Source organism: Mandrillus leucophaeus, unplaced genomic scaffold, assembly GCF_000951045.1.
Source record: "Mandrillus leucophaeus isolate KB7577 unplaced genomic scaffold, Mleu.le_1.0 Scaffold16, whole genome shotgun sequence".
NCBI lineage: Eukaryota > Metazoa > Chordata > Mammalia > Primates > Cercopithecidae > Mandrillus > Mandrillus leucophaeus.
This window is the reverse complement of record NW_012101587.1, coordinates 8,622,522-8,636,707: the sequence shown is the minus strand read 5'-3', so window position 1 is coordinate 8,636,707 and position 14,186 is coordinate 8,622,522. Positions and strand designations below refer to the sequence as shown.

The 14,186-nt window shown below is 34.6% G+C and overlaps 1 long non-coding RNA gene across 1 annotated transcript in view; it reads left to right on the top strand.

Moving 5' to 3' along the window:
* Positions 1 to 11,610, top strand: part of LOC105536513 — a 34,044-nt gene extending 22,434 nt beyond the window's left edge. Inside the window, exon 2 of the long non-coding RNA XR_001005603.1 lies at positions 11,208 to 11,610. This is a non-coding gene — a long non-coding RNA (uncharacterized LOC105536513). The remainder of the gene's footprint in view (positions 1 to 11,207) is intronic.
* The last annotated feature ends 2,576 nt before the right edge of the window (positions 11,611 to 14,186 follow it).

Sequence of the window (14,186 nt, the reverse complement as noted above, 5' to 3'; positions counted from 1 at the left end):
CCACGTCTAACACCCTGGTCACACGGATGCAAAAGGTGGGCTCCCATGACCTTGGGCAGCTCCACCTCTGTGGCTTTGCAGTGTACACTGTATACCCCTTTTCCTGGCTGCTTTCACAGACTGACTTTGAGTGTCTGTGGCACTTCCAGGTGCACAGTGAAAGCTGCCAGTGGATCTACCATTCTGGAATGTGGAGGATGACAGCCCTCTTCTCACAGCTTTATTAGGCAGTGCCCTGGTGGGGACCCTTTGTGGGGGTTCCCACCCTACATTTTCCTTCCACACTGTCCTAGCACAGGTGTTCTAAGAGGGCTCTGCCACTGCAACCAACTTTTGCTTGGACATCCAGGTGTTTTGATACATCCTCTGAAATCTAGGTAGAGGTTCCAAACCCTCAATTTTTGGCTTCTGTGCACTCATAGGTCCAACACCACATGCAAGCCACGAGGCTTGGGGCTTGCAATCTCCAAAGCCATGGCTCGAGCTGTACCCTGGAACCTTTTAGACATGGCTGGAGTAACTGGAACAAAGGGCACCAAGTCCCTAGGCTGCACACAGCAAGGGGATCCTGGACCTGGCACACAAAACCATTTTTTCCTCCCTGGCCTCTGGGCCTGTGATGGGAGGGGCTGACAGGAAGGTCTCTGACATGCCCTGGAGACATTGTCCCCATTGTCTTGTTGATTAACATTCAGCTCCTTGTTATTTATGCAAATTTTTGAACCATGCTTGAATTTCTACTTAGAAAATGGGTTTCTTTTCTATCACATCATCAGGCTGCCAATTTTCCAAAATGTTATGCTCTTCCTCTTCTTGAATTCTTTGCCACTTAGAAATTTCTTCTTCCAGATATCCTAAATCATCTTTCTCAAGTTCAACGTTCCACAGATCTCTAGGTCAGGGACAAAATGCTGCCAGTCTCTTTGCTAAAGCATAACAAGAGTCTCCTTATCTCCAGTTCCCAACAAGTTCCTCACATCCATCTGCAACTACCTCAGCCTGGATTTTATTGTCTATATTACCATAGCATTTTGGTCAAAGTCATTCAACAAGTCTCTGGGAAGCTCCAAACTTTCCCATATCTTTGTGTCTTCTGAGCCCTCCAAGTGTCTAGGAAGTTTTACACTTTCCCACATTTTGCTGTCTTAGTCAGAGTCCTCCAAACTGTTCCAGCTTCTGCCTCTTACCCAGTTCCAAAGTTGCTACCATTTTCTCAGATATCTTACCAGCAGCGCCCAGTTCCTGGAACCTATTTACTGTATAGTCAGTTTTCATGTTGTTAATAAAAACTTATCAAAGACTGGGTAATTTGAAAAGAAAAAAGTTTTAATTCATTCACCTTTTCACATGGCTGAGAAGACCTCACAATAATGGCTAAAGGTGAATGAGGAGCAAAGTTTTGTCTTATATGGTAGCAGACAAGAGAGTTTGTGCAGGGAAACTTTCATTTATAAAACAATCAGATCTTATAAGACTTATTCACTAACAGGAGAACAGTATGAAGGCAACTGTACCCATGGTTCAATTATTTCTACCTGGCGCCACTCTTAACATGTGGGGATTATTACAATTCAAGGTGAAATTTAAGTTGGGACACACAGCCAAATTATATCAGTCACAAAACAAGTCTGAAAATGTTAAAAGAAAAAAAAAACCTGACATAACATCAAGGATCTTCTCTAACCACAATGTAATAAAACTAGAAATCAATAGAAATTAATAAGAAGAATAATTTTGGAAACTGAAACAAGAAAAAAAAATTGAAAAATCTTCTTTTCAAGAGTGAAAGCAATCAATAGTACCAGACTGAAACGTGACTAACCTATTGGGATTATCTAAGACATAATGTAAAATAACTATGAATAATACATTGAAGGCTATAGCAGAAAAAGTGGGCATAGTGAATAACCAGATAGCTAACTTTATCAGAAAGATGGAAATTATCAGAAATAATCAAATGGGAATGCTAGAAATGAAAACCATAGCAAAGGATATGGAAAATATTGACCAGAGGTTCATCAATATATTTTTGATCATTTAACTTGAAAAGAGGCCAATTCAAAGTGTTTTATTTGCACACACATAAAAGTTAAAGAGGAAAATGAATCACATGCACACAGAAAACAGAGCAGGCAAGATCAAATGTTACAATTTACATGTAATCAAAAGTCTAGACGTTCAAGAACTAAAATTTGGCAGAAATATACGTGAAGAAGTAATGGCCAAGATGTATGTTAATATATGTGAAGAAATAATGGTCATCTGAAAAACATACACCAAGTCACACATTTCAGAATTTCAGAAAACAACAAATTTTATAACTAAAAAGAACATCTTGAAAGCAATCAGAGAAATGAAAAGCTTATAGAAAAACAAATATATGAATTAGAGAAGATATCTAAAACTAAGTATTAGAAACTTTAGATACCATTAATAGTTAGATAAATTAGTATCATAAATAATAAATTAATAATATTAGCCAACTAGGAAACAAATTTAGGACATCTGTAATGATTTCAAAAATTACCTAGTCAATTATTTTAAAATGGCCATAAATTCATGTTTTCCAGGAATAAATATTTTTAATAAAATGCAAAGAACATAAAATGGACTTATAAACCAGAATTTGATCTACCATATTATAGGAGTGTATTAATCTGTTTTCATGCTGCTCATAAAGACACACCTGGGACTGGACAGTTTACAAAAGACAGAGGTTTAAATGGACTTACAGTTCCATGTAGCTAGGGAAGCTTCATGATCATGGTAGAAGGCAAGGAGGAGCAAGTCACATCTTATGTGGATGGCAGCTGGCAAAAAGAGAGCGTGTGCAGGGAAACTCTCACTTTCAACACCATCAGATCTTGTGAGACCCATTCACTATCATGAGAACAGCATGGGAAAGACTCACCCCCATGAGTCAATCATCTCCCACTGGGTCCCTTCCACAACACCTGGGAATTATGGGAGCTACAAGATGAGATTTGGGTGGGGACACAGAGCCAAAACATATCAAGGAGCTTTCACAAATTTCACATCATAAATCACCATAAACCATTTATTTGGATATTATGCTTTTGAAAGTATGTTTATCTAGTCTTTTTTTTTGAGTCAATACTTTGCATTCCACTTTTGTATGTGTATGCTCTCAAAGAAACTTATTAGATACCTTTCCTGTCTATATTTATATTCTTTTCAAATTAAAAAAATATTGATTATAATTTATATACAGAATTACATATATATATATATCATTTGATGAGTTTTGATAAAAGTATATACCCAGATGCATGTCCATTAATATAGAGAACTTTTCTACTGCTCAGGAAATCCCCTTGAGCCCTCTCTATTCAATTCTTGAAATTCTCTGCCCCAAGAAACAACTGATCTGATTTTGTTCACTGTAGATTTGTACTGGTTGTTCTAGAATGTCATATAAATGCAATCATACACTATACTGCAGTTTTTTATGGGTTCTGCCACTCAGCATATGTTTTTGTGATTAATACATATTGCTGTGCTTATTCCTTTGTATTGCTGTGTACTTTTACTCAGTATAAGTATTTACTCAGGCTATTCTCTAAGTATACAACTCTTTATAAATACAGTGTTTCTGTGTAGTGTAAGATAGTAGTAGAAGTTTGTTTTGCTCTATATGACCATCCTGTTGTTCTAATATCATTTGCCAAAAAATGACTATATTTTCTTCCATTGAATTACTTTAGTACCATTGTCAAGAATATACTGACCACATCTGTGTTTTGTTTTTCTTTGTCTGCGTATTCCAATACCATATTGTGGTAATCAGTGAAGCTGTATATAAAGACTTAAATCAGGTAGCATATGTTCTTCAAATTTTATCATCCTTTTCAAAATTGTTTGGGCTAATCTCTTTGCAATTCCATACATATTTTAGAATCAGCTTATCATTTTCTACAAAAAAATCCTTTTTCATTTTGATTGATTGTGACCTATTAAAAAAAACTGGGGAACAATAGGCACTTAAAAATGTTCAGCCTTCAAATCTAATAACAAAATATGTCCTGTGATTCTTTAAGGTCTTACATTTATAAATTTATGTTGTGTGCTTTTCAGTGTATTTTACAAATCTGTATTTAATTTACATGAAAATATTATGTTTTTAATGCTATTATTAATTGTACTTTTATTTGAATTTCCTATTTTTGCAGCTATTATATAATAAGTATGTCTTTAAATTATGTTAAATATATTTAAAAATTCTATTCTATGCATTAGTTGGTGATCATTTGGGATTTTCTATGCACATGCCATGTGCACGTAGAGACAGTTTTCCCTTCCATTTAAGTTTTTTAATGCCAATTATTCCATTTTTCTGCTGTACAGCACTGGCTAGAGCTTTTAATACAATATTGAAGAAAAATGTGAATGCAGGAAACCTTTTCTGTTGTCAGTCCAATTGGGGAGAACAGGAAAGCATTCAGTCTTTAACAATTAACAATGTTAACTATAGTTTCTGATATTGAACAATCATTTATAGCTGTCAACATTTGCTAAATACTTTCTGTGCATTTATTGTAAAATTACATAATATTCTCAGTTATTCTGGCAATTTTTTATGGCTACATTGTATTCCATGGGGTATATGTACCACATTTTCTTTATCTAATCCACCATTGATAGCCACATTAAGTTGATTCTGTGTCTTTGCTATTATGAACAGTGTTGTGATGAACAAATGAGTGCACATGTTTTTTTGGTAGAATAATTTGTCTTCTTTTGGATATATATACAGTAATGGGGTTGTTGGGTCAAATGATAGTTCTCTGAGAAATCTCCAAACTGCTTTCCACAGATGCTGAACTAATTTATATCCCCACTAACAGTGTAGAAGGGTTTCCTTTTCTTCACAGCCTCACCAGCATTTGTTATATTTTTTTTTGACTTTTTAATAATAGTTATTCTGACTGGAATGCAATGATACATCTTTGTGGTCTTGATTTGCATTTTTCTGATTATTAATGATGTTGACCATTTTCTCTTATATTTGTTGGTCACTTGTATGCCTTCATTTGCGAAGTGTTTATTGATGTCTTTTGCAGACCTTTCCATGGGATTGTTTTTTGCTTATTGAATTGTTTAAGTTATTTGTAGGTTCTGGATATGAGACACTTGTCAGATGCATAGCCTGTGAATATATTCTCCCATTTTAGGTTGCCTGTTTACTCTGTTGACAGGTTCTTGTGCTGTGCAGAAATTTAATTAGGTCCCACTTGCAAACTTTTATTTTTGTTACAATTGGTTTTGAGGACTTAGTCATAAACTCTTTCCAAAGCCAATGTCAAGGATAGTGTATCTTATGTTTTCTTTTAGGATTCTGTTTGATGTTTTAAGTTTAAACCTTTAATCCACCTTGTGTTAATTTTTGTATATGGTGAAAGGTAGGTGCTGAGTTTTACTGTTCTGCATATGGCTAGCCAGCCATCCCAGCATCATTTATTAAACAGGGAGTCATTTCTCCATTGCTTTTGTTGTTGTTGTTGACTGTCAAAGATCAGATTGGTGTAGGTATGTGGCTTTATTTCTGAATTATCTGTTCTGTTCCATTGTTCTATGTATCTGTTCTTGTAACAGTACCATGTTCTTTTGGTTACTGTAGCCATGTAGTAGAAGGTGGGTAATATGATGCCTCCAGCTTTGTGGTTTTTGCTTACGATTGCTTTGGCTATTTGGGCTCTTTTTTGGTGTATGTGAATTTTAGAATAGTATCTTTTCTATTCTAAAATGTGAAAAATGATATTGGTAGTTTGAATAGCATTGAATCTGTAGATTCAATGGTAGCATGGCCATTTTAACAATATTATTTCTTGCAATCAATAAGCATGGAATATTTTTCTATTTGTTTGTGTCACCTATAATTTCTTTCATCAGTGTTTTGTAGTTCTTCTTGTAGAGATGTTTTACTTGCTTGGTTAGCTATATTCCTAGGTAACTTATTTTATTTTATTTTTGTCACCATTGTAAATGAGATTCTATTTTTGATTTGGCCCTCAGCATGAAGATTACTGGTGTACAGAAATGCTACTGATTTTTGTACTTTGATTTTGTTTTTTGAAACTTAACTAAAGTCATTTATTGGTTCCAGGAGCCTTCTGGCAGAATCCTTCGGGTGTTTTACATATAGAAGCACATCATATGTTGAGAAATAATTTGACATCTTTTCCTATTCAGATGACTTTTGTTTCTTTCTCTTTCCAGATTGCTCTAAGACCTCCAGTATTATGTTGAAGCAGAGTAGTGAGACTAGGCATCCTTGTCTTTTTCCAGTTGTCAATGGTAATGCTTCCAGCTTTTGCAAATACAGTTTGCTGTTGCTTGTGTATCTGCCATAGATGGCTTTCACTATTTTGGAGTATGTTCCATGGATGCCCAGTTTCATGAGGGGTTTTTTTGTGTGAAGGAATGCTGGATTTTATTGAAGACTTCTCCTGTGTCTACCGAGATAGTGATTCAATTTTTGTTTTTAAGTCTGTTCATGTGGTAGTCCCATTTATTAACTTTTGTATGTTGAACCAACCCTTTTTGACTTGCTGCTGGATTCAGTTTGTTAGTATTTTGTTGAGAATTTTGTATGTATATTCATTAGGGATATTGACCTTCAATTTTCTTTTTTATTGTGTGTTGGCCAGATTTTGGTATCAGGGCCTCATAGAATTAGTTAAGGAGGAGACCCTCTTGCTCAGTTTTTTGAAATAGTTTCAATATAGTTGGTACCAGCTCTTCTTTGCCCATTTGGTAGAATTTGGCTGTAAATCCATCTGGTCCAGTGCTTTACATGGTATGGTTGGTAGTTTTTTTTTTTTTTTTTTTTTAACTGATTTCATTTTAGAACATGATATTGATCTGTTCGGGGTTTCAATTTTTCCTGATTCAATCTTGGGAGACTGTATTTCCAGGAATCTATTCATATCTTCTTGATTTTTGGTTTATGTGCATAGTGGTATTCATAATAGTCTCTGAGGATATTTTGTATTTCTGCGTTATCAGTCATAATTTCACCTTTGTCATTTCCGAACGTCCATATTTTGATCCTCTCTCTTGTTTTCTTTGATAATCTAGCTCAGAGGTCCCCAACCAGTTAGGAATCAGGCTGCACAGCCGGGGATGAGTGTGGGGGCAAGTGAACATCACCACCTGAGCTCCGCCTGCTGTCAGATCAGCAGCAGCATTAGATTCTCATAGGATCGTGAACCCTGCTGTGAACTGTGCACATGAGGGATCTAGGTTGTGCACTCCTTATGAGAATCTAACTAATGCCTGATGATCTGATGTGGAACAGTTTCATCACAAACCCCACTCACTTTCTCTCCAATCTTTGGAAAAATTGTCTTTCACAAAACCGATCTTTTGTGCCAAAAAGGTAGGGGACCACTGATCTAGCTAGTACTCTATCAATCTTGTTTATCCTTTTAATTAACAAACTTGTGGTTTCATTTCTTTTTTTTTTTTTTTTTTTGAGACGGAGTCTCGTGTGCTCCCAGGCTGGAGTGCAGTGGCGTGATCTCGGCTCACTGCAAGCTCCGCCTCCCGGGTTCATGCCATTCTCCCGCCTCAGCCTCCCAAGTAGCTGAGACTACAGGCGCCCGCCACCACGCCCGGCTAGTTTTTTGTATTTTTAGTAGAGACGGGGTTTCACCATGTTAGCCAGGATAGTCTCGATCTCCTGACCTCGTGATCCACCCGCCTCGGCCTCCCAAAGTGCTGGGATTACAGGCTTGAGCCACCGCGCCCGGTCGTGGTTTCATTTCTTAGTGGCTTTTGTCATTTCTTAGAGTTTCTTTTCTTTCTTTTTTTTTTTGCAGTTTTGGTATTAATAGTTTATAAAGTAAGTGAAAATAATTTGCTCTTATTTTCCCCCAAATTTACGTAAGATTGTTATTATATCTTTATTACATATTAAATAGGATTCATCAATAAAACCATCTGGTGCTGAAAGTTTTATTGGGAAGGGAAGAGGAAGGTTTTATTTATGAATGTAATTACTCTAATAAAAGAAAGCTGTTTATATTTGCAATATGTTCTTGAGTCTAATTTGTTAAGTTATATCTTTCAAGGAATTTGTTTACCTCACTAAAATTGAGAAATTCAACGATACGAAGTTAGTCATATTTTGTCATCATTTTATGAGTGCTTACAAAACAATATTAAAAAGTTATTTCATTACTGTTAATGGCATTTTTTTCTTTTTCCACTCATCATTTTACATATATCTTTTTCAGTTTTAATACTCTTAAAAACCATTGTTGGGTGTTACTCATTTCTGTAATTTTTTCAACTTTTATTTTAGATTCTGGGGGCACAATTGCAGGTTTGTTACAAAGGTATAGTGCATGACGCTGAGGTTTGGAGTATGTTTAAACCCATCACCCATGAAGTGGTGTATTCTTCTGTTTAATGCTTTTTGTTATCTTTATTATTTCTTGGCTTCATCTAACTAGATTCAGTTGGTTGTTCTCTATAATATCCTACGATGAAATATCAGATTATTGATTTTAAGGATCTCTTTCATCTGAAGATAAGTCTTGCAAGTCTTAAATTTCTCTAAGAGTACTGCGTTACCTTCATTCCATGAATTTTGATAGACAGAATTAAAAAAATCATTCAATGAAAATATTTTCTAAAATGTTTTGGTTATTTATTTGGACACATGTGTTATTTAAAATTGGATCGTCTCATTTCCATACACATTCTATATGTACTTTGGACGTTTGTTTTTTCTCTGGACAGCTCCCCTCTAGTATTGGTGGTGTCTACGTGTTTTCTGTCTGCTTACATAATCAGTTGAAACTAGTTCTCCTTCTTTGCCAGAATATTGAATTACATTATCTTACTCATGTGGCAACATGAATTACATTAGAAAGGAGAAACACTTTCCTCAAATGTCTTTGTTTTTAGTCCATTTAAAGCTGTTTTGACTAGAATGCATTTCAGCATCTTCAAGAAATATAAAAAATTAGAAACACCAACTAACAAAGCCACAACTGACCTGCAAATGAAAATTACAGTCTAAAGTCTATAAGTGTATGTAATCCTATAAATAAGTCCTAGTAATACCAATTCCATACATTTGTAGTCACTAAAACAGACTGAAGGTATTGGTAAGGCTTATGTTGAGCTTTACTGATGAAAGTTTTTGTGCTTGTGTTACTTTGTTTGATTTTCACAATAATATTGCAAAGTCTTTATTAATATTATGCTCATATTGCATATTTTTATTTCTGAGTCACAGAAACAAAAAAGTCTTTAGTGCTCAGACAAGTTTAGAAATAAATTTTGAATTCAATTTTGTATCCTATATTTTTTACTTCAATTTGTAATCATTCAGTACAGAGTTTTTCTCCTAAAATATATTGCCCATTTTACGCGACAGACTTGGAATGAAAGTAAGCTTTTCTACACTAAATTTGGTAAAAATAAAAAATCGCAGATTTATCTGTGTAAGTTTATAAAATTTGTACCTTTTCAGAATTACTGTTCTTGACTTACCATTGGAGAGGTTAAATAATGAATAGCGAATTATTTTCCCTAACTCTAAATATAATCTCAGCATAATGAAAATTTCAATTTGCTATTCATCAATAACCTGATATGATATAAAACTTCTTCCGAAGGGCCCTGTTAACTGAGTTTTGCAATAAATGTGATATTAATCACAGGTTTCAAACATGTCATGCTTTTAATTTCCCAATAATCTTCAACATGCTTGTACTCCATTTAATGTTTCAAAGGGAGAATTTAATGACAATTAGTTTTCAGTGACAGCCGGTAACTCTGCATGAAGGCATGAAGGTGAGTACTGCCTCTCTTTTTTTAAAGAAAGCATCCATTGATCTCATACGTTTTGATTCTGCCAGGAACATTTTCCTTATGGCCGTCCTAAAAATAGAGAAAACCTGACCCAACACTAATGTCCCATTCTATTTTCAACGAGTGACTTTGTTTTGTTTTCTTGATTGATTTGACTGGGGCATGAAATGTAAGCCTATTTACACTTGTTACGAAGAGAGAGGATGAAGGGTATCACAAACCCACAAGGGGACAACACTGGTGTTCGTGAAAATATATACAAAGAGGAATACAATGGCTTTCCTCTTTCCATCTGTGTATCAGTGTAGAGAGGCACGCTCTTAAATGGCTGCTGCTGCTCAAATGGAAATGGAGCGCTGTGGAGCAGCACTCCTTGGTCATTATGAGACCACAGTTCTGAAAGAGTAAAAGAGTTTTGGGTTGTGGGAATCGTTGTTTGTTTTTTGTTTTGTTGTTTCTTGACTGTGAAATTTTTTCCAATATGATAAAGAGAAAATACAATAAGAACGTTTTGTTCTCTTACTTTTATTTGGGAGTCATAGGTTACTTATTCCTCAACCTGGCAAAAATCATTTAAGAGCTATTTGTTTGCTATTAGGTGTTCATATCATCAAATCCGTTTTACAGTAATTTATTATTAAAACACATAAACTATAAAACAGACATGATGCCATTAACATCTAATAATAACATATTTTTGATTAGCTTCTTTTATCCTCAACACAGTCCACTCAGGAAGCAGATATAACAATGGTAATTATCACCCCAACTCCAAGATGCTTAGGAAAGCCTTCCTCCCAAACACATTATTCCATGTAAGACAAAGTCCATGAAAAAATTTCTCTTTAACTTGTACACTATATGGAAATCTCTGGAAAAATGATCTTAAAAATATGTTTACGTCAATAAAGTTTTATAGTGTGTGATTTAGTGAAGACTTTTCAATACATTAAAAATAAAATATTTATCATATTTTATTAATAATTTTTCTACTTGAAAGAAAATAACAAGAAGTTACCTTGAATTTCTGTAACTGATCTAAAATTAAAATCAATGTGTAGCAAACACATGTATACTCTTTAATTAATCAGATTATGTAGTCGAAATGATGAACAATTGTTCTAGGGCCTTTTAAGATAAATAACCCTACAAACTCTTCAATAAAAGTTTTATTACTTTTTGTAAATTAAATATAGGGTTGAAAGAGATGATGTAAGACTATGTAAAATTAAATTCCCCATGCATGATTTTTGAAAATGATAAGTAAAATATAGTTTAATTTCTGGTTAATAATTAATTTTTAAGGGCATAGGCATAGCTCACTCATGTAAGAAGTGCCATGTATGTAATTTATTCCCCAGAAATGAAAATGCAAGGAATGAAGAAGGGAAGGAGAGAAAGTGGGAAGAGGGAGGGATGCAGGGAAGAAGGGAAGATGAAAAGAAGAAAAATACCTTCTCACTCCCTCTTCTGCAAAATCCACTCCAAGCAATGGTAGTAAAAACTCAGCTGAAAAGTAGTAGAAAGCAAGACTAAAATTGTAACATATACAACAATAACACTGACATCTGGCTGTCTTAGCCCAAGTATGAAATTATAGAACTTAGCAGACATGTTTAAATCTTACATTCTTACATGCTTCTTCCAGAAATTAAAAGGATAATATTGTTTGTGTTAGCTTACATGGGATACACATAAAATTAGATATTAGGTTTCTTAGGGACAATTAATTGAATTGATCAAAATAAAGAAGCTTCTGATCCATAAACATTCCTATAAGATTGCTGAATTTTGATGTCTAAGTTTTATGAAGTAAATGTATATATTACCCACTTCCTGCAGGTGCTCTATCACAATTACTTGCAAAATCAGTTTCTATTCATTGAATTTTTAATTCCAAGTCTTCAAAAATGTCGCAAAGATAACGGAATTATTGGGACATTTGTTCCACGGAATCAAACAACTCAGAACCTACATTTTAAGCGCTTAAAATCGGAATGGATACAGACAACTGTACATATAAATTGATATCTAGCAGAGCGTGTTAGAAAGAGTAAATAAGACATATATCTAACTAGAAGTAGTTGTTATATAAGTGGATACTGTTCAAATTCATAGAGCTTGGGTGAAAAGTAAATAGCGAGACAGATATTACTGATGTGAATAGTTTGAGCTAAGTTACAGAGACTATAAAACATAAGGCATATTTTAAGAAATGCAAACAGTTAATTTGCATTTATATATATGATATGGAAAGAATGATATAAACTATGTGAATAAAGACAAAGAATGGAGCCAAATAAGAAAGTCGTGGAGGTTTAAATAGCAGGCTTTTGGCCGGACGTGGTGGTTCATGCCTGTAACCTCCGCACTTTTGGAGGTCGAGGCTAGTGGATCACCAGAGGTCAGGAGTTCGAGATCAGCTTGGCTAGTACAGTGAAACCCTGTCTCTACTAAAAATACAAAAATCAACCGGGTGTGGTGGCACAAGTCTGTAATCTTCACTACTCTGCAGTCTGGCAGGAGAATCGCTTGAACCCCGGCGGTAGAGGTTGCAGTGAGTCGAGGTCACACCACTGCACTCCAGCCTGGGTGACAGAGCAAAACTCTGTCTCAAAATAAATATATAAATAAAAATAAAAAAATAAAATAGATAGCATGCTTTAAAATCAGGGCATTTTTCTACCCCAAATCAGACTCTGGAGATACGAGAGCAGACCACGGTTGTTTGTAAGACCGAAGTACAAATAAAAACTTAGAATAATTTTCAAGCTTAGAGGGAAACTTTTATAAACATAAATGTGCATACACACATATATTTAAAAAATTTGCACACAGTAGGTAAGTAAATGCAAATAAACATGTAGAATCCAATATCAAGATACCTTCCACTGGAAAAGGGTTGAGCTATGTCTTTTCTCATGCCATTTCTTTTCTTTCTCTTCATTTTGTCCAGCCAGTCCTGACCTTGAATCTCATCCAATCCTTTGGACTGATCATTACGTACCCTGGCTTCTGCTTTCTTTCTTACTGATGAGCAAAATGACTGTATTTTCCACCTTTAGCTTTGAAGACTGACTCTTTTTCTTAAGTATTGGCTCTTGAACAACTCCTGGTTTTATTTTGGTATTTTTAAAATAATTACTATATGATGTCTGAGCTATTAATAAAGAAATGTTCCCTGCAGTTTTATGATACAGTTGCAAGACCATGAGTTACAAAATTTCTAAGTACTAGTTCTAAATTATAGTTCTGCCATTAACTAGCTAGCAACTTTATTTACAAAATGATTGTAATAAGGCAACCTATTAGGGTTCTATGGTAATTATGTAATATATTGTACAATTTTCTCAACAGTTTTCGCCATTTAAAAAGCACACACAGATTATACAAATACAACCTAGTTGTTTAAGTGAATAGTCCACATGCTTTACTCCAACCATAACAACTTTTCCTCCTTTTACTGGCCTCATGGTCTTTCTTTTCCCATGTTGAAACATGCTCTTATCTATCGATCTGAAATTAACACCAATTTCATTAATTAAAACATGGCATTTCCTTATTTACATGTTTTTTTAACAATTAAAATTAACAACTTTTAGACATAAATAAAAATATGAGAGATACATAAACCTAATACTTTTCCCCTGATACTACAGTAACAAGTATTTCTCTTCCATATATTGATAGAAAGCATTAAATGTGTCAATACTTTATCTGGAGAAGGTTCATCCTACATTTAAAATACATTTCATTTGGAAACAATTCCCTACTACACATTCTTAATAAAAACTGTCCATGTTTGCTTGGTTTATAACTGTGTGTTCCATCTCTCACACAACTTTTGGAAGCACTGTTACAACCAATATTCAATATCTCTCACGGTTGTTGCCATACCTCCAACATACAGCCATTTCTCCTTTGGTTTTTTTTTTTGTGGGTTTTTTTGGTCTGGTTTTTTTGCTTAGTCTTAGCAGCAGAATTTTACCCTTTCTCTCACCCTCACAATCTCACAGTTTCTGGAAGCACTTATGTGAATACTTTGGCAAAATTGTGCTCACAGCACCAATTTCTGTTCCACCTAGTATGGTCATGTAAGTCATCATTGAACGACAACCATAGGAATACATCTTTTCCAAGGAAAGATTTTCTCAGTTCCACTTGAGCCTTTTTTTCTGTCAACTCCATCAATCAGCAGAGAGAGACTAGTCTCCTAGTCACAACAGCATAGCCAGTTAATAATAAGCCTGTTAATGACTCGAGACAAACACAGCTCCACCCTTTGTAGTTGAGCATGTTATTTACTCAAATCAAGCATTTTCTCATAAATAAAATAATGC